General features: G+C 42.7%; 1 pseudogene; it reads right to left on the reverse strand.

Annotated features, from left to right (window-relative positions):
- LOC138297027 (methyltransferase-like protein 22 pseudogene) overlaps positions 1 to 25,228 on the reverse strand; it is a 145,650-nt pseudogene that overhangs the window by 117,154 nt on the left and 3,268 nt on the right.

A 25,228-nucleotide genomic window follows, 5' to 3' on the forward strand; every position in this document is an offset into this window, starting at 1 on the left:
CAATGCGTCACTCCTCTCTGCAAAATGCCGGCACGGAGTTGGCTCTGAGTGTGATGCACTGGTCCTGAATGCAATCAGCTCCAATGGATCATGCGCTAGAGGATGCATGGATTCTGAGTGCAATGCACTGGTTCCGAATGTGATACGCTAGGATGGATCCACACAATCGAGTTAATGTGCTGCTCCTGATTCCCACAACATTGTTGATACGCTGGTTGTGACTCCCGCAGTGGCAATGATGTGTGGATTTCTACTGTATTATGACTTCATACCCATTTCTAAGGGCCCAGGATGGGATTGGCACCACTTGGTAGTGCAAGACTCTCGGATGGCAGAGTCTAGGTGCTGTAGCAGGTGAGTGTTGGAAGTCTATTGTGTTCCTGGGACCCTTTGGTTTGGGTTAGAGCAGAGGTCTTCAAACTGGGGGAAGGGACAAGTGATCCCAGGGGGGGCACCAAACTCTGCCCAAAAGAAATATTATACAGATAACATGCCTTTGTTTTAAGCAGAAGCATGTTGTTGCAGTTTTAAAAAGGTAACAGTACTTAACTGCAATGTTTAAATCGGTTTAGACCTATTTAAACATTGCCATCTTTCTAAAATAATTGTGAAAAATTCTGAGGGGGGCCCAATGATTTTTATTTTTCAACTGGGGGGGCGCGGCATTAAAAGGTTTGAAGACCACTGGGTTAGAGTGAAGCAAGTCCAGTCCATATCACTATCAGGCAAGGAGGTCAGCAGGCAGCAGGTCAGCACAGCAGAGCAGGAGTACAGCAGAGCCCTGCCGAGTGACAGTCCTTTCAGAAGCACAACAATCCTTCTTCCTGCAGATTATCCAAAGGTCCAGACGTGCAATGAGCTTGTGAATTTTGAGGTCCAGTACTTATACCGAGGTGTACCTTTGAAGTGGGTGAGACTTGCAAGAGAGACCTGTGAAGTGCACTGTGTCTTTGGCTCCAGATGCACTACATGGGGGGTATGCAGCTCTTTGTGTGGCGACAGGGCACAGTCAATTCATGTGTAAATGTCAGCTCATCACGCTGCAGTTGGCTCATCAGTCACACCTAAGTTCCTTCTGTGTGTGGCTGCCTGGAGGGAGCACACAAACACCAGCTGTCCTCTAACCTAAACATGCATTCAGAAGCAGTCAGAAGGCACCAGATAGTTAATGTAAGAAAATGCCAACCTTCTAAAAGTAGCATTTTTAGAATTGTTATTTAAAATCGAACTTCACCATAAGTTGTGATTTTAAATTGGTATTCTAGAATCATAATACCTGGGAGTCCCATCTCTTTCCAATTGGAAATTACACTTATAAAATGTAATAAGGTAATCCCAGTGTTATCCTATGGGAGAGATAGGCCTTGCAGTAGTGAGAAATGAATATACGAATTTTCACTACTAGGACATGTAAAACTTAAATGTTTTCAATATGCTGCACCCTTTCCTTTAGCTGTCTAGGGCCTACCTTAGGGGTGACTTTTGTGTAATAAAAATGAAGGTTTGGGCCTGGCAAGAGAGTTAACTTGCCAGGTTGACATGTTGTGAGAAAGTAGCGTCTTTCTAGCATGGTTACCCCACTTTTGGTCTGTTTGTGAGTGTGTGTCAGTGTGTTTTTACTGTCTCACAGGGATCCTGCTAGCCAGGACCCCAATGCTCATAGTTAAAACCTTATATATCAGTGTGTTTTGCCTGTCTCACTGGGATCCTGCTAGCCAGGACCCCAGTGCTCATAGTTTTTGGCCTATGTGTGTGTTGTCAGTAGTACTTAACTGTCTCACTGAAGTTCTGCTAACCAGAACTCCAGTGCTTATCCTCTCTCTACGTCCAAATTAGTCACTATAGTTTAGTGACTTCATAGTCCAACTCCAATTGGCACACTCGACCCCCCCCCTTATAAGTCCCTAGTATATGGTACCTAGGTACCCAGGGCATTGAGGTTCCAGGGGATCCTTATGGGCTGCAGCATTTCTTTTGCTACCCATAAGAAGCTCAGACAAATCTTTCCTTCAGGACTGCCAGTGCAGCCTGAGTGAAATAGTGCACACACTATTTCACAGCCAATTTCACTGCACTTAAGTAACTTATAAGTCACCTATAGGTCTAAACTTCATTTACTGAAGGCTAGATGAAAAGTTACTAGGTGTGAGGGTACCCTTGCAATAGCAAAGGTGCCCCCACGCTGTCCAGGGCCAATTCCCCAGACTTCGTGAGTGCAGGGATACCATTACAAGTGTGCACTACATATAGGTCAATACCTAAATGTAGCTTCACAATGGTAACTCCGAATATGGCCATGTGAGGTGTCTAAGATCATGGAATTGTCTCCCCATTCCAAATATAGTATTGGGGGGTCAATCCCATGCATCCTGGGAGCTCCACCATGAACTCCCAGTACTGCCAAACCATCTCTATTAGGTTTGCACTTCAGCTCCAGCTGCTGCCACCTCACAGACAGGTTTCTGCCCTCCTGGGGTCTGAGCATCCCAGTCCCAGGAAGGCAGAACAGTGCAATTCCTTTTGGAGGAGGGTGTTACACCCTCTCCCTTTGGAAATGGATGTTACAGGCTTGGCAGGGGTAGCCTCCCAGAGCCTCTCGAAATGCTTTGAAGGGCACAGATGGTGCCCTCCTTGCATAAGCCAGTCTACACCAGTTAAGGGACCCAAAGTCCCTGCTCTGGTGTGAAACTGGACAAAAGAAAGGGGAGTGGCCACCTTCCCTGTCCATAACCACCCCAGGGGTGGTGCCCAGAGCTCCTCCAGTGTGTCCCTGGTTTTAGCCATCTTGTTTTCCAAGGTGTGGTGACATACTGGAGATCTCTGAGTGGCCAGTGCCAACAGGTGACGTCAGAGACCCCTTCTAATAGGTGCATACCTGGGTTCAGATTCATCTTGCAAGAACCCTCTAGGCATCCTCTGCATCCTCTGCTTCAGCTTCTGACCATCGGATCAACCGCAGAATGCTCCAGGAACCGTTGTAACTGCAAGAAAGTATCCAGGACGAGTCCTTTGATCTACAACTTCAGCTCCAGCCAGCATTTGTAACAGTTTCCAAGGTGTGTATGCTCTGAGGAATCCCTGTCTTCACCTTGCACCAGAAGAACTGTAGGTATCTCCGTGGAATGACAGAGTCACTTCCCTGCTCCTGCAGGCACCTTCTGCGTTGACGACCGGTTCTCTGGGACTCCTCTCCTGATGATGAGTGTGCTCCTTGGAACACAGGTGGTGGAACAACATGACCCAGACTGTCCTAAGGTCCAACTGTCACAGTTTGGTGGAGGTCAGTACCCCTGTGCACCGCGTCATCTCCTGCTTCTTGGGCTTTAGTGCACTTCTTCCAAGAATCTTTCGTGCACAGTGTAGGCCACGTCCCCAGCACTCCATCCTGTGACGCACAACTCGCTGAGTTGTTCTCTGGCGGTGTGGGACCTTCGTGTGTTGTGCTGCACCAACCGCAATTTGCATCTTCTTTGTCCCCATGTCCTGGGACTCCCGTGCGTGCTTCCTGGTCATCTGTGGGCTCTCACCAGTGTTGGGAGACCCCTCTGCCTCCTCAGTCTGAGTTCAGCCCCCCAGGTCCCTCCTGGGTCCAGGCAGCGGCATTTTAATGCAAACCGCTAACTTGCTTGAACCAAGGCTACTTGGACGGATCCAGCGACGCAAACAGCCTGCATCCAACATCTTGACGTAGGACACCTCCTGCACCATGCAGGAACCCGCAGCCATCTTCCTTGGTGCTCTTCTGCAGACTTCTTCTAACTGGAGAATCCTCTTTTGCACCATCTTCTAGGTTGGCAGGGGCTCCTGTCCTTCCTGGAATCTTCTGTGACTTCTGTACTTGGTCCCCTCTCTTCACAGGTCTTCAGGTCCAGGAATCCCCCATTTGTTCCTTGCAGTCTTGCTTGGTTCTTGCAATAACTATTATCATGCCTTGTAGTGTGTCCTGAGGAAACTTGCAGTACTTTACTCCTACTTTTCTGGGCTCTGGGGTGGGGTATTTTTACTTATCTTTTGTGTTTTCTTACACTTCCAGCTCTCCTCTACACACTACACTTGCATAGGGGGAATTTGTGATTCGCATTCCACTTTCTTAGCATGCGGTTTGTGTTGCCCCTAGACCTATTGCATTTTATTGTATTTTCCACTGTTTGCAATATTCTATGACTATTTACTTACCTGTGTTTAGTCTCTAGTGTATATATTGTGTATAATACTTACCTCCAGAAGGAGTATTGCCTCTAAGATATTTTTGGCCCTGTGTCAGGAAAATAAAGTACCTTTATTTTTAGTAGCACTGAGTATTGTCTTTTATTGTCTATAACTACTGTGTAACTATAGTGGTATTGCAGGAGCTTTGCATGTATTCTAGTTCAGCCTAAGCTGCTCTGCTACATCTATCTCTAGACAGCCTAAGCTGCTAGAACACTGCCTACAGTTCACTAATAAGGGATAACTGGACCTGGTATAAGGTGTAAGTACCCAGGGCCCCCACTACAAATCAGGCCAGCCTCCTACACATGTCAGTTTAAAACTCAAAACACAGGTTCTGAATGGAAGGCCTGAGACATGTTTGAAGGGCTATTGAAGAGGGTGGCACAATTAGTGCTGCAGGCCCATCAATAACATTTAATTTACATGCCCTGGACATTTGTAGTGCACTTTGCTAGGGGCTTTTAAGTAAACTGAATATACCAATTATGGATAAGCCAATGTTACCATATTTTAACCAGAGATCACATAAAATATGCACTTAAGCACTTGTTAGCAGTGGTAAAGTGCCCATAGTCTTAACACCAGCAAAAACGAGGCCAGCAAAACAGGATGACTCAAGGCAAAGCTCAGGAGAAACCACACCAAGGATGCCATGTCTAACAAGGTGGTAAACCACTCACAAGTGGGAAGCAGTCCCCAGAGAACTCTTTTCCCTTAGTGTGTGTTAAAAAACATTTTCTATGAGCAGGCAGTAGTCCATGAGACCACTGCCAGCTCATAGAAAAAGGCATGTGTATTTTTTCTTTTTAAAATGTATCCTTTTTATTTTTTATTTTTTAAATGTACCCTTTTCATGGCAGCCCTGAACACTAAAAAAGAGCATCATAACATCTATCCTAATTAGAGCAGAATTTCTGGGATACTTCAACTGACTGCCCAATGTCCATGGGGCCCTCAGTCTAAGATTCCAGGAGACGGAGCCAGTGGGGCCAACAGTCTGGTTGGACTCTGAGTAGAGGATGCAGATCATCACTTTGGCAGATAGAGTTATCTTTGTGGCAGAGTGACCTGTTTAAATAATGCTACATACCCTCGTAAGTACTTGAGTAAAGTACGCTAAGAGAAAACGTGCAATTCATATGCTCACAAGAGACTTGGGTCCACATTTACAAATGTTTTTAGTGGTCACAGAAGGAGAACTGGGCCGTTCTCGACCACTAAATGGCCTTTTGACATCTACTCACCCCTTTTTTGTGATATGGTAACCAATTAACAAATCTCAAAATAGGATTTGCAAGTCGGTATTAGGAAGGAATGTGTAAAGGGCATCCCTTCCTAATAGCGAATCACAGCGACATGTAAGAATGTTTTGCAACTGGAATGTAATTGCAAAACCTTCATCTTTTACCGACTCCGTGAAGGAGGTGGTAACCCATACACAAATGGAAACGGGTCCCCAAGCAATCCCTTCCTCTTTGTGAATGTGGGTGCCAACATTTTTCAAGAGCAGGCAGTGGCACCACGGACCAATGCCTACTCTTAAAAAATGAAATTGTCACTTTTCACATTTCATTTTGAAATGCATCACATTGTCCTTTAAGGAAAGCGGGATGCATTTTAAAAAATTGTTTCGTTTAAAAAGCAGTCACAGACATGGTGGTCTGCTGACCCCAGCAGGCCAACATCCCTGTGAGTGCAGGCCATTCCCAATGGGTCACAAATTGCGATCTGCCTCATGAATATTGATGAGACAGGCCCCTTGCAACCCATTTGGGAATCATAAACTGTGTCTGAGACACTGTTGTACATCGCATTTTGCGTGTACTTAATTGCAGTCACAAAAAGTCACAATTAGGAACTCACAAAACGTAGCGATAGAACATGTGGCCCTGAACACTTCCCTGACTGGCGCAGCCAATACTTACCAGTAGGTAAGCATTTCTAAGTTTAAAAACATCTGTACAATCAGTATAACTGGATTTCTAAAACAATTTAAAATATTTACTCCTGGGAGATGCATTCATTTGATGAAAAAGTTAGGAAATGTATGCATGGTTGAAAAGAGTTTGAGTCACATAGGTATACAGAGACAAAACATTCTGGGCACACTGTTTAAAAAAGTTTCCAGTTTCCGTTTTATTTTATCCCACTTAATTAAAAGATCACAATTAAACAATAGAAGAATAAACTATACAATATCAATAGAACCTAGAAAAATTACAAGAGACTGCTTTAAAAATCTTTAAAAATGAAAATCTAAGACAGTATTCAAAGGACCACTGTTAAGTTCAGGATCAGAATATTTTTAACACCAACTAATTAATAAAGTACTATTAGATGCCTAAAGGTGAAAACACCATTAACAGTAAGAGAACTGCTAGCTACATTCTCAGAACTATTTGCAAAATGTATCTAATTTTAAAAGTCTTAATTTAAAAGCAAAGACAATTTTACTATTTTTGTTTCAAGCTCTAAATTACATCAGTGTTGAAAAGACTAATACAGATTAAAATAGGTTGTACCTCTGTTGGGTTCAAAAGTATTTTCCATTGAAAAACCATTGTTTGAGTTGCCTGTAACATATGACCCCATGGACGGATTTGCATGAAACTTACTTAAAATAGTTAGCCAAGATTCAATATGTCAAATTTGTCAAGATCACATCAAATTTGGTTCTCCAGCAGAGGTAAATTGCTCCTTCTCTGCAGACAGAACTGTTGGAAACAGCCCTTTTTGCAGGTTCATTCCCAGTACTTTTCTGACCTGTTTTTGTTGGCTTTTGAACTCTCAGCACTTTACCACTGTTAACCAGTGCTAAAGTGCATATGCTGTCTGTGTAAATTGTATTGTTGATTGGTTTATCCATGATTGGCATATTTAATTTACTAGTAAGTCCCTAGTAAAGTGCACTAAAGGTGCCCAGGGCCTGTAAATCAAATGCTACTAGTGGGCCTGCAGCACTGGTTGTGTCACCCACATTAGTAGCCATGCAATCACGTCTCAGACCCGCCACTACAGTGTCTGTGTGTGCAGTTTTAAACTGCCAATTCGACTTGGCAAGTGTACCCATTTGCAAGGCCAAAACCTTCCCTTTCCTTACATGAAAGACACCCCTAAGGTAGGCCCTATGTAGCCCCATGGGCAGGGTGCAGTGTATGTTTAAGGTAGGACATATACTAATGTGTTTTATATGTCCTAACAGTGAAATACTGCTAAATTCGGTTTTCACTGTTGCAAGACCTATCCCTCTCATAGGCTAACATGGGGGCTGCCTTTAAATATGATTAAAGTGTAGATTCCCTTTGGGAGCAGATAGACATGTGGAGGATGGGGTCCCTGAGCTCACAATTTAAAAATACATCTTTTAGTAAAGTTGATTCTAAGATTGTGTGTTTGAAAATGCCACTTTTAGAAATTGAGCCTTTTCTTGCTTAAGCCATTCTGTGACTCTGCCTGTTTGTGGATTCCCTGTCTGGGTCAGTTTGACAGTTAGGCTGTTTGCACCTCTCTCTGGACAGTGACACAAAGGGAGCTGGGGAGTAGCCTGTACATCCTGATGAGTCATCTGTGTTAGGAGGGAGGGCAGGAGTGGCCACTCACACCTGAAAGGGCTGTGCCTGCCCTCACACAATGCAGACTCCAACCCCCTGGTGTGTGTCTTGGTCCTGGCCTGGGCAAGGAAGGATTTCACAAACAAGACCTTTCTTTGAAGTAAGCCTACTTCAAAGGGCAAAATGGGTATAAGAAGGGCACCCAAAAGCACAGACTTTAGAACACTTCTGGAAACCATGAGTAACCTCTGCCTGGAGAAGAGCTGAAGAGTTGAGGAAGATGAGCTGCCCTGCCTGTAACTGCTTTGTGGAACTATCCTGCAGTTGTTGCTTCTGCCTGTGCAAGAGGACAAAGACTGGACTTTGTGTGCCTTCCAGCTTGTGAAGAACTCTTCAGGGCTTGAACCTGGGCTTGCCTTGTGTTGTTGAAGTCTCAGGGACAGCAAAGACTTCTCTCTGCCTGCACCTGGAGCCTCTGCTGAGACTCCTGCCCTGCTAAGTGGTGCCCTATCCAGTTCCTGGGGCCTTGACAGGTGAAGCTGGTGGACCAAGGTGAGAAATACACGCACAGATCACTGTGTGAGGAAATATCCGATACAACCTCAGAGAGCGGCTAAAGAAACAATGCACTGCTGGCTCCTCGCTGAAATTGATGCAGCGCTTGCAGCGTGGCTGGGAAATCGATGCATGCGGCTGGAGAAACGACGCTCGGGATAGCTGACGGAGGCTCCATCGGGCAACATCACTGGGTGCGGAAAAACAACGCAAGCCTGCCTGGACCCGAGGTGTTTTGTCCGGATCAACGCATCTCTCTCCTGTGGGAAAAGAAACAACTCACACCGATCAGACAGGAGAAGGAGAAATGGCGCACAACATCGCTTGCGAGTTAGAAATCGATGCACGCTTACTTTTTTCAGCACAAACTCTCCCGTGCAAGTTATTTTGATGCGGCCCAGGTACATTTTTATGCTAACAGCGTTAGCTTTGTGTTTAAAAGAACATGAAGACTCTTTTTGCATTTTAATTAATAACTTTAATTATGTATGTTGTTTTTGTCTTGTTTTGTTTTGATAAATATTTTCTATTTTTCTAACCCTGTGTTGTGTCATTTTGTAGTGTTTTCATTGAGTTACTGTGTGTGTTGGTACAAATACTTTACTTCTAGTACTCTGAAGTTAAGCCTGCCTGCTTGTGCCAACCTACCAAGGGGGTGAGTGGGGGTTAGCTGAGGGTGATTCTCTTTTACCCTGACTAGAGTGAGGGTCCTTGCTTGGACAGGGGGTTAACCTGACTGCCAACCAAAGACCCCATTTCTAACAAGAACTTACACCAGTAACAAGTATTTCTGAGTCTTGATATGGCAGTGATGGTTGTCTTCCCCATTACAACATAAATTTAGTGAAAAGAACGGTGGCATCAACACAATTCAGTATGCCAACACAGATTGTACTAGAACGAATGTGAACAAATCAACTGGTAAAAACTGAGCAGTTCATTCTGTGAATTATTGCAAAATGGCAATGGGTTTTCAAATTCTGACTGACCAACTACTACTATCACTCATTACCCTGATGGGTCCATTGTCATTGGTCATAAAGTATAACCTAACAAATCAAAATTGTGTTTAGTTATATTATTAAGATTTAAGGGCCAGGTGTACAAAGTGTTTTAGCATTCTCAAGTCCTTGGATTGATCAAATTAGAGTGTTTGCAACTGCTAAAACTCTTTTTTAAATGTACTAAGACCATTTAATAATTTGGAAAAGGTTTTCAAAATTTTTAATTTGGTTAGGAAACCATGCCAAATTGGTATTTGGGATGAAAAAAGTGTTTCTCTAATCCAGCTGTTCCCAAATATTTTAGAAACAATGCCTAACGTTTTGAACAGCAAACTTTCCTGACCCAACCTTTAAAGGACGAGGCAGGTGATTTTTTAATGTAACTTAAGCATTGTGTGGTAGCGCATTGTCATTTACAGTCAGCATATTTTCAATTAAAATCACTACTAATTTTGCACATACATACATGTTTACTGATAAAACGATACTGCACACAATTGGTAATATGTGGAAATCGGGTTTCAGTGAATATTCATGATTTGTGCATCACCAAAATAAGGGGGTTATTACAACTTTGGAGGAGGTGTTAATCCGTCCCAAAAGTGACGGTAAAGTGACGGATATACCACCAGCCGTATTACGAGTTCCATAGGATATAATGCAATACGGCTGGTGGTATATCCGTCACTTTACCGTCACTTTTGGGACGGATTAACACCTCCTCCAAAGTTGTAATAACCCCCTCAGTGTCTTGATTTCTTTGATCATATTCAAATATTTGTTTCCATCACACTTCAAAATTACAAAAATATATGCTTAAATTTTGATTTCTTAAGTGCTGAATGTGTGCAGTTAAAATAATAGGTATATTTTCATTTTGTTGTGTGATGCAAAAAAATGACATCCTACACCCTTTACTTTCACCCTCCCTGTTCACTAGCAAGATTGTCACATATCCACCTTACATTTTTTTGTCTGACTGCAAAGTGAGTGAAGTTTGTAAACATGAATCTCCCAGGTTAAATATGTAAAAAATAAGTCAGAAGACATAGCCCAACATATTGCCTGTCTTTGAAGAGAAGCAAATGTTTTGAGATAAATGCAGAATTTAAAGTCATTTCTATATATTGCTTGGACTTTCCGTACTAACCAAAAATCAGCTTTAGACTCACTGACCTATAGTTTGGGAAACAGTGCTGTAAGTGTATCTCTTAAGTTTTGACCATGTTAAAAAAAGTGTTCCATTTTAATCAGACTTACACTCTCTTTCAGTTTTTTTAGCCACCTTAAAACCCTTCAAATATATGATAATGTTGCTCAATTCTCTTCAAGTATAGTTTTCTGGCAGCATCAAGAAAGAGCAAACATCTTATACCTGACAATGTTAGAATAATAATTCACAACATGCAAAATGTGAAGTCTTTAAGCTCTTTCACACCAGTTGAAGAGGACAATGTTGATTCCACTGTCACAAGCATTTGCCTGGGTATGTTGATCTATATTGATTAAACGTATTTTCCCTTTTCTCAGAACTTAGCTGTTAGATTGGAATAGCTGTTCTTTGGGAGAAGATATTCTCTACATTCCATAGAAGACAGCCATTGTGAAATCCTTTTTGAAGAAATCCACCCTTGACCTGCAAGATCTCAACTTGTTGAGGGAGTTTCCCTTCTACCATTCATGGAGAATCTTTGACAAAATTGTTTTTTAAACGCTTCCTGCAATCTGTTGAAGACAATTAACTTTTGGATGTCTTCCAATCCAGATTCTGATCAGGACACAGTAACCTGTGACCCTGATGGTTTTGGATGGACCCTGATGAATGGTTCACAAGGGGATTGTTGTGGCCAAGGTACATCTAGACCTCTCAGTAGCCTGTGATACTGCATATCATTCCATGCTGAAAAGAACTAGATTAATTGGGGCAGAGTGGTGAACACAATTAAATGCATTGCATCATTTCTATTTCACTGTCAGTAGATCACTAAATTAACACATTTTTATTTTACACTCAAGCAATTGTATTGTTGGTCTTTTCTACCTGCTTTTTAATCCACTCTCCTACAACATTTAGGCATCCATTTCTGCATGTGGGTGGACAACACTCAATCATATTTAACCATGTAATCTGAATGCAAATATGATCCTTGCACAAAATAGAGTTTGACTTACTGCTTTACTTAACACAACACTGAATTTTATCTAGCTTCTTAAAAAATGAATCCTACCAAGCCTTAAGTGCTGCTAAAGCCAAAAGCATATCCTCTCTGTCTCATGGCATAATGGTTTGAATTTCTACAACCTCATTCTTCACAAGCTAAGGTCAAACACAATGTGGATATCTTATTGACATCAATATATCACTCAAAAAGCAAGTGTCAAACTTGCCTGTTAAGTGCTTTGTCAGCTCATGATCTTAAGGAAACGTATACCTTACATCATCAAGAACAGGCACTTACCAACAGTCAAAATTTGATTCATCTATGTTGAATGGCACTAAGGCCATTTATTCATCCATCCCATAAAACCCCTTCAAGTAATTCCAACTCATACAAATGTCTTCTGTCTGCACCAAATAAAACATCTCAATGTATGACAGGAAACCACCATTCCTAAGAACTTGCACTGGCTACCCATTTGGTCTAGGGTTGCTATCTAAGCCCATGTGATTGTATAAAAAAATCTTATAATACCACTGTTCTAACTCTCTAACTGTCATTTCTTTTACTTTATCAGTCAAGTAAAATAATAAAACCTCTCATTCCACTAATTAGGTTTTACTAACCATGACACATAGTTGAATTGTCACATATGGGGGCAAATCATTTTTTATTGTGACTGCCACATTGTAAAACTCTCTTCCAGATGCCATACACAACAAACCTATTTTAGTCAAATTCAGGAAAGACATCAAAACCTGACTTTTTAACCAATAACTTATTTTTCTCTATTTTTAGGCTAGTTATGTTACCTACAATAGTGCCACAAAGCTTCTACATATATATGTAGCCTAATATAATATTTGTTTTATCTCCAGACTTAGGTGCATAAAAGTTGAAAACAGGAGTTGGAAGTGAGCTCCGCTCTACTGACAGAGCTCACAGCATTTTTGGCATTCGATGCTTCGCTTGGAGCGTGGAGTTCGACCAAAAACTCCACTAGCCCCTCCAGCATAGTGGAGCTCACTGCATGCACACTGCAGCCACGTTATTGGCCTCACACGACAAACGCAGACAGCCTACACTTGTGCTGTATGGCCTATAACTGTGCTGCAGTGCACACTCTTGGTCAGCATGGAGATGTTGCTCGCACCAGCTCCGGACACAGGCACCCTTCACCAGCAGCCTGGGAGCATGGGGCAGAGGAAAACAGAGAGCCAGGCCGCTGGGAATGAGGACCCCCTGGCTGACACAGGTAAATCCTCATTTTCTTTTTCTTTTGTGCACACTGGTGCACAAGAGGCCTGAAATGGGAGCTTTCACTGCCTACGGCCCTGTCCTGAATGTGCCCAATCTCAGAAGCTCTAAGCTGGGTCGGGCCTTGGCTAGGGCAGGTGGCAGAGCCACTCATGGAACTCACTCAAGGAACTTAGTGGAATTCCATGGAGTCTTAAATAAACACTTCTGAATTCTGTGGAATGGAACACTGTGAGTTCCGCTCTGGCCTGGTTAAAAAGCAGGGGAAAAAAGTGAATGCCATATAGCTAAGTAAGTCAAGAAATTGGGAAACTGGAAGACTGGATATTTGAATATTTAATATATGCCATCAACAGAACTCAGGTTGCCTGACTGCTATAATAAGGTATATTCATTTTAGTAATTTCTAATAAAAAAAAAAACTGTGGGGATTGTTGTCTGTCAAAACTCAAAACACAAACAATTAGTGTAAGACTCAGAATCCTTGATGTAGTTTGCCCTTAATGTTTTGCCTTCAACCCTACTGTTTTGCTGACATTGTTTCTGCTGGTTTAGGACTCTGTGCACTTTACCACTGCTAACTGGTGCCAAAGTGCTTGTTCTCCCCCTTTAAGACATTGTAGAGTTAGAGTATACCCAACTAGCAAATTTAATTTACGTGTAAGTCCTTAGTAAAGCAGTACTTCATAAGGCCAGGGCCGGTGAAATATAAGATACAAGTAGGCTGGCAGCACTGATTGTGCCACCCACTTCAATAGCCCTTCAAACATGTCTCAGGCCTGCCATTGCAGAACCTGTGTCTGCAGTTTTAAACTGTCAGGTCGATCTGACAAAAAAATATTTTACCAGACCCAAACCTTCCTTTGTAATACATATGTCACTCCTAGGGTAAGTCCTTGTCAGCCCAGCAGGCCGTAGTGTATTTAAAAAGTTGGACATATATGTTTAAGTTTTACATTTCTTGGTAGTTGCAACTGTAAGGCCTAGTTCTGCCATAGGATAACATTGGAGTTATTTCATTACATTTAATAAGCTGTAACCTCCAATTGGGAGCAGGTTGTAGGTCGAGTTTGGTGTCTGAAGAATTATCATTTAAATCACTCTTTAATGTTTGAGTTGGATTTTGTTATCACAATTCTGAAAATGCTACTTTTAGATAGTTGCCATTTTCTTGTCCTACCCACTTGTTGCCTGCAGCCTGTTCCTGGGTCACATGCCTAGATGTAGTTGGCAGTTGGTCCTTGTGTATTGCTCCAGACAGTGAGGCAAAGGAAAGGTAAGTGTTGGCAGGATGTGTCACTTTGAGTATACAAGAGAAAAGAGCTATCACCCACCACACTTGCATATCACAAGGGCTCTGCCTGAACATTCTCACAAAGGGGCTGTCACTGGTTCTTTGTGATACCAAATAAGCTGGGGATAGGGCAAGGAGAAAGGGGATGTCTGACACATGGGGGGTGGAAACTTCTAGATGCTTCTTCCACTTCAAAGTGAACACCAAGTATAACTATTGGACCGCAGACCCCAACCCTTAAGTGAACATCTGGAGTTATGGACTGTGCCAGGAAGAAGGACTGCTGTGCTGTTCAAAGAACTGCCACTCAGCTAGACTGCTACTCAGTAGGACTGCTGTCCTGCTGTGCTAACCATCTGATCTGGACCTGCATTTTGCAAACCCGGGACACTAGAGTGACTCCAAGGGCTAGTTGACTGGTCTGGAGTCTCAGGGACCGAAGGTTCCAACAACCTGAACGCAGCACCTGCACTCTGCTATCTTTAAATTCTACCCTTCTGAATGGTGCCACCCTGGTCCTGGACCCTGGGAAGTGAGCCTGAATTTGTTCTACCACCTACCTGTGGATCCAGCAGAACCAATGCATCTCCTCTGCTGCATGGCACAACCCCAAGCAGAACTGATGCATCCGCTATGCTCTGGACTTTTCCTGTGGACAGACTTTGCCTTGCCCTCGCAGGCCACATCAAGCTCTAAACCGCTGCTGTATGTTGTATTCTCAACCCAGGCCCTCTCATTGAAAGATCCTCATCAATGGCCTCCTCAATGATGATGCAGGACCTCACACCACAGCCTTGCAAATCCTTAGAACCAACACTGCGTAACACATCTCTGACCAGCAACTTGTATCCTTAACGTGGGACTCCACAAATCTTTGCAATCAAGATTCAAGGTACTCTTGTTTAGCATGCCTAACTGTGTTGCCTTAGCCTGCCCTAAACCACCAGGATTTAAGATACTCTTTTGCAGTGAACTTGTGACTTTGTCCTGGTATAACACAACTAGCTATCTAAAGTTGGCACGTTGTGCTTTTTGGTGCTATTTCACTGAACATTTAAACCTGCACATCTCCAGTTCTACTAATTTGATTATTGTTATTTTGGACTTGTTTTATTAATTACAGTTTACCCTATTATCCTAAACTGCTGTTTTTTCCTGTGCTGTGTTTTCATGTTATTACTGTTTGAATTGCTGCATAAACATTTTACATATTGCCACTGAGTTAAGCCTGACTCCTCTGTGGCAAGCTATCAGAGGGTTGAGCACAGGTTAATTTGAGTACTTGTGTCTCACCCTGACAAGGACTGTGGCTCCTGCTTGAGGATGGTTTCACCCTCCCTCAACCAGTAAGTCAATTTCTTTCAATCAGTTTTGTATTTACACAACAAACTATTGGAGGGAGTTTGCACACAGATAGATTGGTATCTGGGAACATCAATGCCAGAGTTCATATAGGAAAGTAACTGAAAGGAATTATTCTTTGAACTTCAGAAGTGATCAGAGGAAAAGGGCCAAAGTTCCCTGGACCTCGCACTGCTCGACCAAAACTGCGAAGTCCAAGAGGAAGTTCCCTTGGCTTTGCATTCATGGGCTCACACCCTTGACCAGGCGCTGTGAGGGCCAGGGGAAAGTCCCCTCACCTAGGTCTCACAACTTGGGGCTATGGCCAATAGGCACAGGGGTGGGAAGTCCAATGTCATAGCAAAAGTGCCATGGAGCCTGGTGGAGCAAGATAATTTGTCCCCTACATCCACTGGCTAGAAAATAAAATACAGTCCTAATTTAGGTTCAATGGACCACAACCCCACAGGGCCACATTGTGAATGCACTTGCCACACTGTTGATAGCTTTACCCTTCAAAGGGTCTTCCTTCTAAGGGGCCTTGCAGTCATGGTCTAGTTCTGTGAAGATCAAGGAAGGATCGGCCTCTCCTGGGACTCGCATCTCTGGATCATGGTGGTGTGGCCCATGCAGAGGTGGCAGTGCCATAGCAATGGCACCATGAATACTGATGCAAGAAAAGCAAATTAGCACCCACTAACTTGTTGGTTAGTAAAGCACAGTCACAGTTTGGGTGCATAGGACCCAATATATATTCCTGCACCCTAGTGCCACTGCACCATTGAAGCCTACGCGTCTAAAAGAGGTTCCATCCCAAAAACCTCAAAACTATGGCCCAGCACTGTGATGGTAAATGGAAGGTGCCACCTCCCTGGTCTTTGCAGCACTCAACCATGGCTGCAAGGCTCAGAGAAGGAGGGCCTTCCTATGGACAAGGCTGTGAGGCCCATTGAAGAAAAGAAAGCATCATGGTAATAGTGCAAAGTAAATGTGACACTATTCCCTGGCTCCACAGTAAAAACAGCCATCATTTTTGTTTGTTGCCACCTAATAAAAGTGGGACCTGGTGCCACTGCTTCTGCTGCACAACTGATGGCTATACTCCTGACATGGAACCCTTGCTCCTACCCATGTTACAGTGCTGTGAGACCCAGGTAAGTGAATCCTACCCTAAGGTGTTTCAACAATGGTATAATGCTGCAAGGCACAGGGTATGAAAGCCCTGGCCCTTGCAGCCGTGGTTTAGCACTGCAACGCCAAGGGGTCAGCATCCACTTCCCTTTGCCCCGCTCCCCAATGCCTTGCCACCAAAATTCACAGCTGTGAGGCCAAGGAGAGGGTGTCTTCTCACATGGGCCTCATAGCCATGGTGTAACGCAGCAAGGCAGAGGGGAGGAGGCCCCACTCTACTGTGTCTCACAGCTATGATCTAGTTCTCCGAGAACCAGGGGAGTACTAATGTGAGGTAAATGGAAACTTTTAATCTCTTCAAAATAATTTCAGCAGTAATGTCATCAGCAGAGACAGATGTTCACAACAGCAAGTAACATTCAAGGAGCTAGCATTTCCATCAATGAAATTGAATCCCAGAGGGAGACAAAGTAGGAAAACAAGCTTAATGGGATGTGTTCTGAATGGCTACGTGTTTTTTTTTTTTTGCAGACAGAAAGTTTGTGAAATATTTGACATAATGTTCTGTCAGTGGGGAATTGGCATAACTAGCAGAAAATATATAGATTGATTCATCATGTCAAATAATGAATGAGCCTTAGTTTGAGTATATTTAATAATGTCCTCTGAAACTAGAAAATGTAACAAAACAATTTAGCTATCTATTGGATTCCTAGAGCAGATGTAAAACTTTATACGATTTGTTTTTGCACACAGCATCAGTATTTCTCCTCCCGGGGGATCTGGCACTTTTGAATAGTCACTACTGGAGTACAACAAGGAACATCTGGTTTAACTCCAGGCTTATGTAATGTAAAATAGCAAGCTAATCCATTACTGCTGTGGCTGAAGTGTTAAGCTTTGAAACCAGCTCATTAATGATAGAAGGAGCAAATATTGCTATTGTGCTAATTACAAGGCAGTTCAAAGCTGAAGCTCGAGAAACAAGAATGTAGTACTTGTGTTAATCTGCGATGTTTTGTAGTTCTTACGCGAAAGCTACTAAAGGGTGCAAGCTCACTTAGCGACCCTGCACTAACAATACAGGTGGCAGAGGCATAACGCAGGCTCCTGCAGCACGGGGTGAGGGCTATTGAGGGCCCACAACAACCCTGTTGAGAGACCCCATTTAGCCCAAGACCAGCGAATATCTTTGAGATATGTCGTGCTCAGGGGTTCCGCGCTTCGTTCTGCAGGGGAGCCCCATCATTTTGCGATACGCGACTGACTGGTGGTAAAGATCAGTGTTGGCAGTATACTTGCCAGAAGAGTGGCGAGGGAGACAAGAACCAGTCCTACTTTAGTAGTACCTACTTTAAAATGTAAACAAAATGTGGACTACAGGTGCAGACATGTTCACTAATGCAAAAAGAACAAGTGATTGACGGAATGCTGAACAATGTCAAACATTCACCCCCAGTACAGAGATGTGGGCCTAAATCCATTGTTTTTTGCTACCCGTGCCATTCCAGTTATAACCCAGCCATATGCAAATTGACCTTGACACTGCTTCCCTTGAGAAGAGTACAACCCGAACTGCCAAGCCAGGTCCTCAGTCTCAGCTTTATGTGGTTATGAACCATAAGACTACACATATAAATTAACCAGACAGATTCATCAGGGAGTAATCTTTGAAACATAATAAATAATTAATAGAAAACACAAAAGCTGCTGTCCAGCCATACGTTTAAAATAAAATAAATTAATGCACACAGCTTTTGCTAGGTAATTACTGATAAATGTTACACCTTATCTTAACCATCAACTTTACCAGACAGCATGCAAACTGATCACTGACCATAATACCTGTAAACGTAACAAGGAAGTTCTACAGTTGGTAAATCTTACTTGACAGTCATGGAAAGCATCTGGTTCCAACGGTCTAAAAAGTCACAGAAAACCAATAAATGCATCATGGCATCACCTGATAAATTATCATATGGGCCGAACTGTAACGATTCATCAAGCACCCAACCCTTAGGTTACAATAGAAGGCGATGTGCAACACTCACATGGAGGTCTGGATTATCCTTTGCGAGCCCTAACACTGCTTTTGCGACCCCTGGCCTCAGAGGTGGCAAAGCCAGTGCCCGGAGCACAGTGGCAGCTCATATTTAAAAAATGCTTTGAAATATATGTTGTGTGCGTGCTTGCAGGTGTGTGGGTGTTTACGTGAGGGAGTGTGGGAAGGTGTGTGTGTCAGTGTGTAAGCACGTGTGAGAGTGTGGCATTTAAGGACAAAGGGAGCGTGATGGGCGTGCAATCTCACTTCCACTACCCCTGGCGTTTTGGTGAATTGAAGTTCATGAATACCGACCCTAAATATGGATAATAAATTGTGTTCCTATATAATTAAAAGAAGGAACTAAATAAGGCTCTAACCAACTGAAAGATTTGATCTAAGCGATGGACTTAATTATAGGATTAACTCGTTATAGGTCTCCTAACAAATGCCGTGTGTGATTTTGTTTAAGCTTCTCTCACCAGTGCATTGGGCCTATTGAAGCTCACCCCAGAGTATCGTCATTTTATCATTTGTAACTACCACGGTCAAATTCAAACCCCAAATGGGGGTTGATAAATTGTGGCAATTGGTTTTTAATAGGCACTTTACCTAAACCTAAAAATGTAGAAAACCTTGCACCCCAAAGGTGACAGGTAATGTATGGCTTGTATTCTGTGCATGAAAGGCTGGGCCATACAATGCATGTGTTTTTGGAAGTCCCAGTCTTGAAGTTTGCAAGGAAATATCTGAGAACCTCTCTGGTAGCTACCACAGCTTTATTTTAGTGTATGTAGATATGTATGCATGTTTGTGATTTACATTGTGGATTCCATCTCCAAAGCAGCAGTATGCTTTATAGGACATTTGTACAATGAAATCAGGAGGGTGAAGCGAATTTGTGCATACAAGGGAAGATGCAGGTACGATGGTGAGATGAGGGGGAAAGAAGAGAGATGATCGTACGGAGAGAAAGTGTACCCGGTTCAGCTGGCCTTGGTATGCTGCCAATATCAATAGTGGCAGAACATGGAGAAGGTGTGTGCCCAGATGCCAAGGGGGTGAGGGGCAAAAGGAGAGAAGGAAGAAGAAGGGAGACAGTACTGATGGAGGGAACGAGTGAAGTGTAAAGTATCTCATGGACAGTACGGCAGCAGGGAGCTTTCTTTATGAAACAGTACTGTTTCAACAGAACGGTTCTGAGTTCTGTTTAGGGAATAGGGAGTCATGAATGGAATGCCCCTTCTCTCCTTGGTGTTAGAAATGGGGTCTCTAGTTGGCAGAGGTATACACCCTTGTCCAAGTAGGGACCACAATCCTAGTCAGGGTAAGTCACACAACAATCTAATTTATCCTGTGCCAACCCTCTGGTAGCTTGGCACTGAGCAGTCAGGTTTAACTTAGAGGGAAATGTAAGGATTGTGCAATACAGTAACACAGTGAAAACACCACAAAAAGGCACCACACAGGTTTAGAAAAATAGAGAACATTTATCTGAATAAAATACTGTTGAAACAATGAAAATCCAATGTACACAAGCCAAGTTATGAATTTTTAAAGAGTAAATCCAACTAAAGCACCTAGAAAACACAATAATTCCAACTGGGGATTCCCAACAATAAGACACCACCGGTGCTGGTCACAGAGTCACACGGACCCCCAGATACAGTACCTTTTGAAAATGAATAACAAGGACATCTCACAGAGCCGGAAAGAGGTGTTGGTGGAGTCGGTGCAGCGTCAGTCCCTTACGGCATCCTAGGAGAGAGGTGTTGGTTCTGCGCTGCGAGGCAGGTGGAGGTGCGGCGTCAACCCCTTCCAGGTGCAGGGGGAGAGGATGAGGTGTTGTCCGCGATGTGTCTATTCCTTGTGACGGGGTCGCTGGTTCCGGTCCTTCAGGACGTGATGTATCACGATGAACCTGAGTGATGTCAGTGGAGTCACGGCGAAGTCGGACTTCCATTACAAACCAAAGTCATTGGGTGCAGTCGGTGCACTAGCAAAAAGCTACCAGTGGAGATCTTTGTAGTCCCCAGGACAGGAAGGAAGCTCAATCCAAGCCTTTGGAGAGCACTTTGGGGAGAAGGCAGAGTCCTTCCAGCACGGTCAGAGGCCAGCAGGGCAGCAATCCTTTGCAGCAAAGCAGTCCAGAGAGTCCTTTGGGCAGCCAGGCAGGTCTTCTGACAGATTTCAGGTGCAGGTCCAGAAGTGTCTGAGTTGGTGGGGTCAGAGACCCAGTTTATATACTCCAAAATGCCTTTGAAATGGGGGGGAAACTTCAAAGAGTGTTTTTGAAGTGTACAAGTTCCCCTTTCAGTGCAGTCCCATCTGCCAGGGTCCCAGTAGGAGGTTTGCCAGTCGATTGTGTAAGGGCAGGCCACTAGCCTTTAACATGTAAGTGTCAGGCCCTCCACCCTTCCAGCACAGTAAGACCCATTCAATATGCAGAAGAGTGCAGGTGTAACTGAGTGTCCTGTGTTTGTGGTTGTCTGGGTGAAATGCACAAGGGAGCTGTCAATCAGCCCAGCCCAGCTGTTGTTTGGAGACAGGCTGTAAGGCACAGATGGTTTTTATGTGCAGAGAAACGCTCACTTTCTAAAAGTGGGATTTCTAAAATTGTAATATAAAATCTAACCTCATCAATAAGCAGGATTTTCTATTACCATTCTGGCCATGCTAAATATGACCTGGCTACCCCTTTCAGACCAGAATCTACCACTCAAAAAGTACGAGGACAGACCTAATGCTAGTCTATGAAAGGAGCAGGTCTCACGGTAGTGGAAAACAAATGTAGGAGTTTTTCACTACCAGGACATATAAAACACATGTGTACATGTCCTGTCTTTTACCTACATAGCACCCTGCCCCATGGGTTACCTAGAGCCTACCTTAGGGGTGGCATATGTAGAAAAAGGGGAGTTTAAGGCTTGGCAAGCACTTTTAAATGCCAAGTCAAAGTGGCAGTGAAACTGCACACACAGGTCTTACAATGGCAGGCCTGAAACATGGTTAAGGTGCTACCTATGTGGGTGGCACAATCAGTGTTGCAGGCCCACTAGTAGCATTTAATTTACAGGCCCTGGGCACATGTACTACACATTACTAGGGACTTATACATAAATCAAATATGCCAATTGGGGATGAACCAGTGTTGCCATGTTTAAGGGAGAGAGCATATGCACTTTAGCACTGGTTACCAGTGGCAAAGTGTGCAGATTCCTAAAATCAGCAAAAACATTGTCAGGAAAGTGGAGGGAGGCAGGCAAAAAGTTGGGGGATGACCACCCTAAGGCTATCAGGTCTAATACTTGGTATTCCTCTTCTCAAGGTACCCGCGGTAACCAATTAATCCTGCATAAAGAAGCTTGCGTAATAGGATGCACATTTAGGGCCAGATGTAAAAAGGGATTTGCGCCTCGCAAACTGCAAAAAACGCCGTTTTCGAGGCGCAAAAGCCTCTTCGGTATGCAGAAATGCATTTTGCGAGTCGGATCCGACTCGCAAAATGCATTTCCGACTCGCAAATAGGAAGGGGTGTTCCCTTCCTATTTGCGACTCGCAATGCAATTCAATTCCATTTGCGACCGCGAAAGCGGTCGCAAATGGAATCGCAGTTACCATCCACTTGAAGTGGATGGAAACCCAGTCGCAAACGGGAAGGGATCTCCATGGGACCCCTTCCCCTTTGTGACTGGAAAAAAATATATTTTTTCAGAGCAGGCAGTGGTCCAATGGACCACTACCTGACCTGAAAAAATCCAAAACTAAAGGTTTCGTTTTTTTTTTCAAAGTGCAGCTCGTTTTCCTTTAAGGAAAACGGGCTGCACTTAGAAAAAAAAAACTGCTTTATTAAAAAGCAGTCACGGACATGGGGGTCTGCTGTCTCCAGCAGGCCACCATCCCCGTGAGTGCCCATACTCGCAATGGGGTCGCATACTGCGACCCACCTCATTAATATTAATGAGGTGGGACTTTGCGACCCCATTGCGAGTTGCAGAAGGTGTCTGAGACACCTTTCTGCATACCAAATTGCGACTTGCAATTTGCGAGTCGCAGGGACTCGCAAATTGCAAGTCGCAATTTGGATTTTTGCTACATCTGGCCCTTATATATATATATATATATATATATATATATATATATATATATATTTGGGTTGTGCCAGGCAAATGGACACAGGATCCACTAATCCATTTACAAACTTCTCAACTGCATCTGCCTCCAAGAAAAGGGCCCCCACTCCAGGATGTTGCTTCTATCAAATCTTTATTAAGGTTCACGCATATTGACCTTGTGGTCTTCCTCAGAGCCACATTCCGTGTGGAGCAAGCTCCGTGACCTATAGAAAAAACACCCAGCGTGTTGTGAACATAGAAAAAAATACTAAAAAATGCTAAAGCAGTTCTGAATAGCTCCCCATAATTCCATGTCTAAATATTTATTATCATATTTACTGTGACAAATATATCAAGGTAATATACAATTCAAAGTTACTCATGACACAAAATGGATGTGTAGCATATTCATAAACAGTGCCAAGAGGCAGAAAAAGAACACATAGAGGACAATAAAATTCAAAATTTCATAAGTCTAGTGATTCAAAATAAATTGTTTGGGTGGTAATTAAAAAAACACAACAAAAATTCAACTTTGTGGAGCCAAGACCCCCATTAAAAAATCTTTTTTGAGAAGGGAATCTCCATTGGAATCAAATGCCAAACAATCTCTTAATATTAAATGTGGACACTGACATTATTTTAGCCAAACGAAAATTATTAGTTCAGTCCCCCTGGGAACATTGTACAACCAGTTTTACCACATCCATTAAAACCACATTGCCCTCCTTATCTGCAGGCTTAATTACAAAAGCAGTATTTTTCTTTAAGGAGATTAAAGGTTGCCTCTCTCCGATGGTCAAGTTACTGCCAAAACAATTTCTGCTATTCTTACTTAGCTTCATTAATTCCAAGATCACCATTTCCTGGAAACAATCTATACCGTCATGAGGGGAGACCAGGTTGAATCCAGATTTAGGCTTAAAATGGCTATCACTAGCTCTTTTTGATTCAATGTTCAAATTAAATAAAAGTTAATTTTCCAGAACCTAATGCCTTCCATCACATTCCAGTTCTCTCAATGATGCTAAACCTTCAATGTCTCCAATACAAAGGCTATCAGTAACCTGTCTTTGCTCACTCATAGGTATAATATTTCACCCAAACCTTTGCTTTTCTTGTTGTTCCCTAAATAATTTCAATTACTTCAGTTTTCTAATAAAGAGAAAGAGATCAATTTGAGTTCTAGAATAGCTAAAGTTCACAGTGGGACAAAAGCATAACCCCAGTCCAACAATGAGTGTTCCTCATCAGTTCATACCTAGAAAGATTAATTACTGTGGGATTCTCCTCATCCATCATTTTTTTTTTGCTTTGCTGTGTGTTTCTCCCATGCAGTTTTGGTGCATCCACCTCTCTTGATTTTCCTTTTCCTTCTCTAATTCCTCCTCTTCCTCCTGGAGGTTTGAGTCACGGGCCCTTGTTGCTTGTAAACAATTATACTCCTCTAAAGTTGTAAAAGGAGCCATTTCAGAATTGTCAAGGGATTGTAGTTCCTCTATGTCTGAATAAATATCTGAGCTAGAATCAGTAGTTGCCAATTCATGTTGTATAAGTGAAATGGTGTGTCTAAACTTCTGACGTGCCACATCATATTTTTTGCCAAAAGTCAAAATTCTGGCGGTGGCATAGTCAATTTTGTCTCTCAGGAGTTTTCTTTTCTTTTTAGATTTTATGTCTTCTTCATATTCTGTAAATCTGCTATCCAGCTCCTTTATAAATTGCTGAATTTTCTCCTGTGCAGCATATTTTTCAAATTACTCTTTTAGTTTTTTAATATCTTCTGTAATCTGCTCAAACTCAATAGCAGCATATTTAGATAATAGCCCCATAATGCTTTTACTGGTGGCTGCCATGAGACTGGACCATCTGTTTAATAATTTTAGGTGGGGGTTTTGATATGTTGGTGTAATGAGTATCCTCAGACATCGTGGGACGTAATTATTTAAGGACATTATTTCCCAACAACAATTAATCTCTTTCTTACACAGTTTCTCATAGTGGACCAGATTTTGTTTCCGTGCTGCTTCACACAAAACATAGACGGAAACAACCAAATCAAACAGTGATTAACTACAGAAAAAATGGGATGTTATCATTAGGTTCTGAGTTTACTCCCACAAAACCAGAGAAATACAGCAGTTATAGTTAGAGTTATTTCAATTAACTATAACGTTCGGCCTAATGTAACTTTTACTTGTGCCCCCGCCATGCACAGTTGTTTCTTAAATAATTCGACTGCTACTGCTTCTTTGATATTGTTATTGATGTTATAAAAGTTGTCATGAGTGTTCTAATATTTGGGGTAAATGGTAGTGCATGGCGAGTTATAGTTACCTTAGGCATCGAGTTATAGTTACTTGAAATAACTCTAACTAGAACTGCTGTATTTCTGTGCTTTTGTGCGAGTAAATTCAGAACCTAACTATAATGTCCCTGTAACCCTTGGTATTTTAAGTGAATTTCTAAGTTTAAAAAAAATTATATTTCCTAACTACAACTGCCTTGTCGCCTTTGCTTTTTTCAGTGAATTTCTGTGTTTCTAACGTAACGTAATTTTCATTACTA

The sequence above is a fragment of the Pleurodeles waltl genome, chromosome 5, assembly GCF_031143425.1.
Source record: "Pleurodeles waltl isolate 20211129_DDA chromosome 5, aPleWal1.hap1.20221129, whole genome shotgun sequence".
NCBI classification, from domain to species: domain Eukaryota; kingdom Metazoa; phylum Chordata; class Amphibia; order Caudata; family Salamandridae; genus Pleurodeles; species Pleurodeles waltl.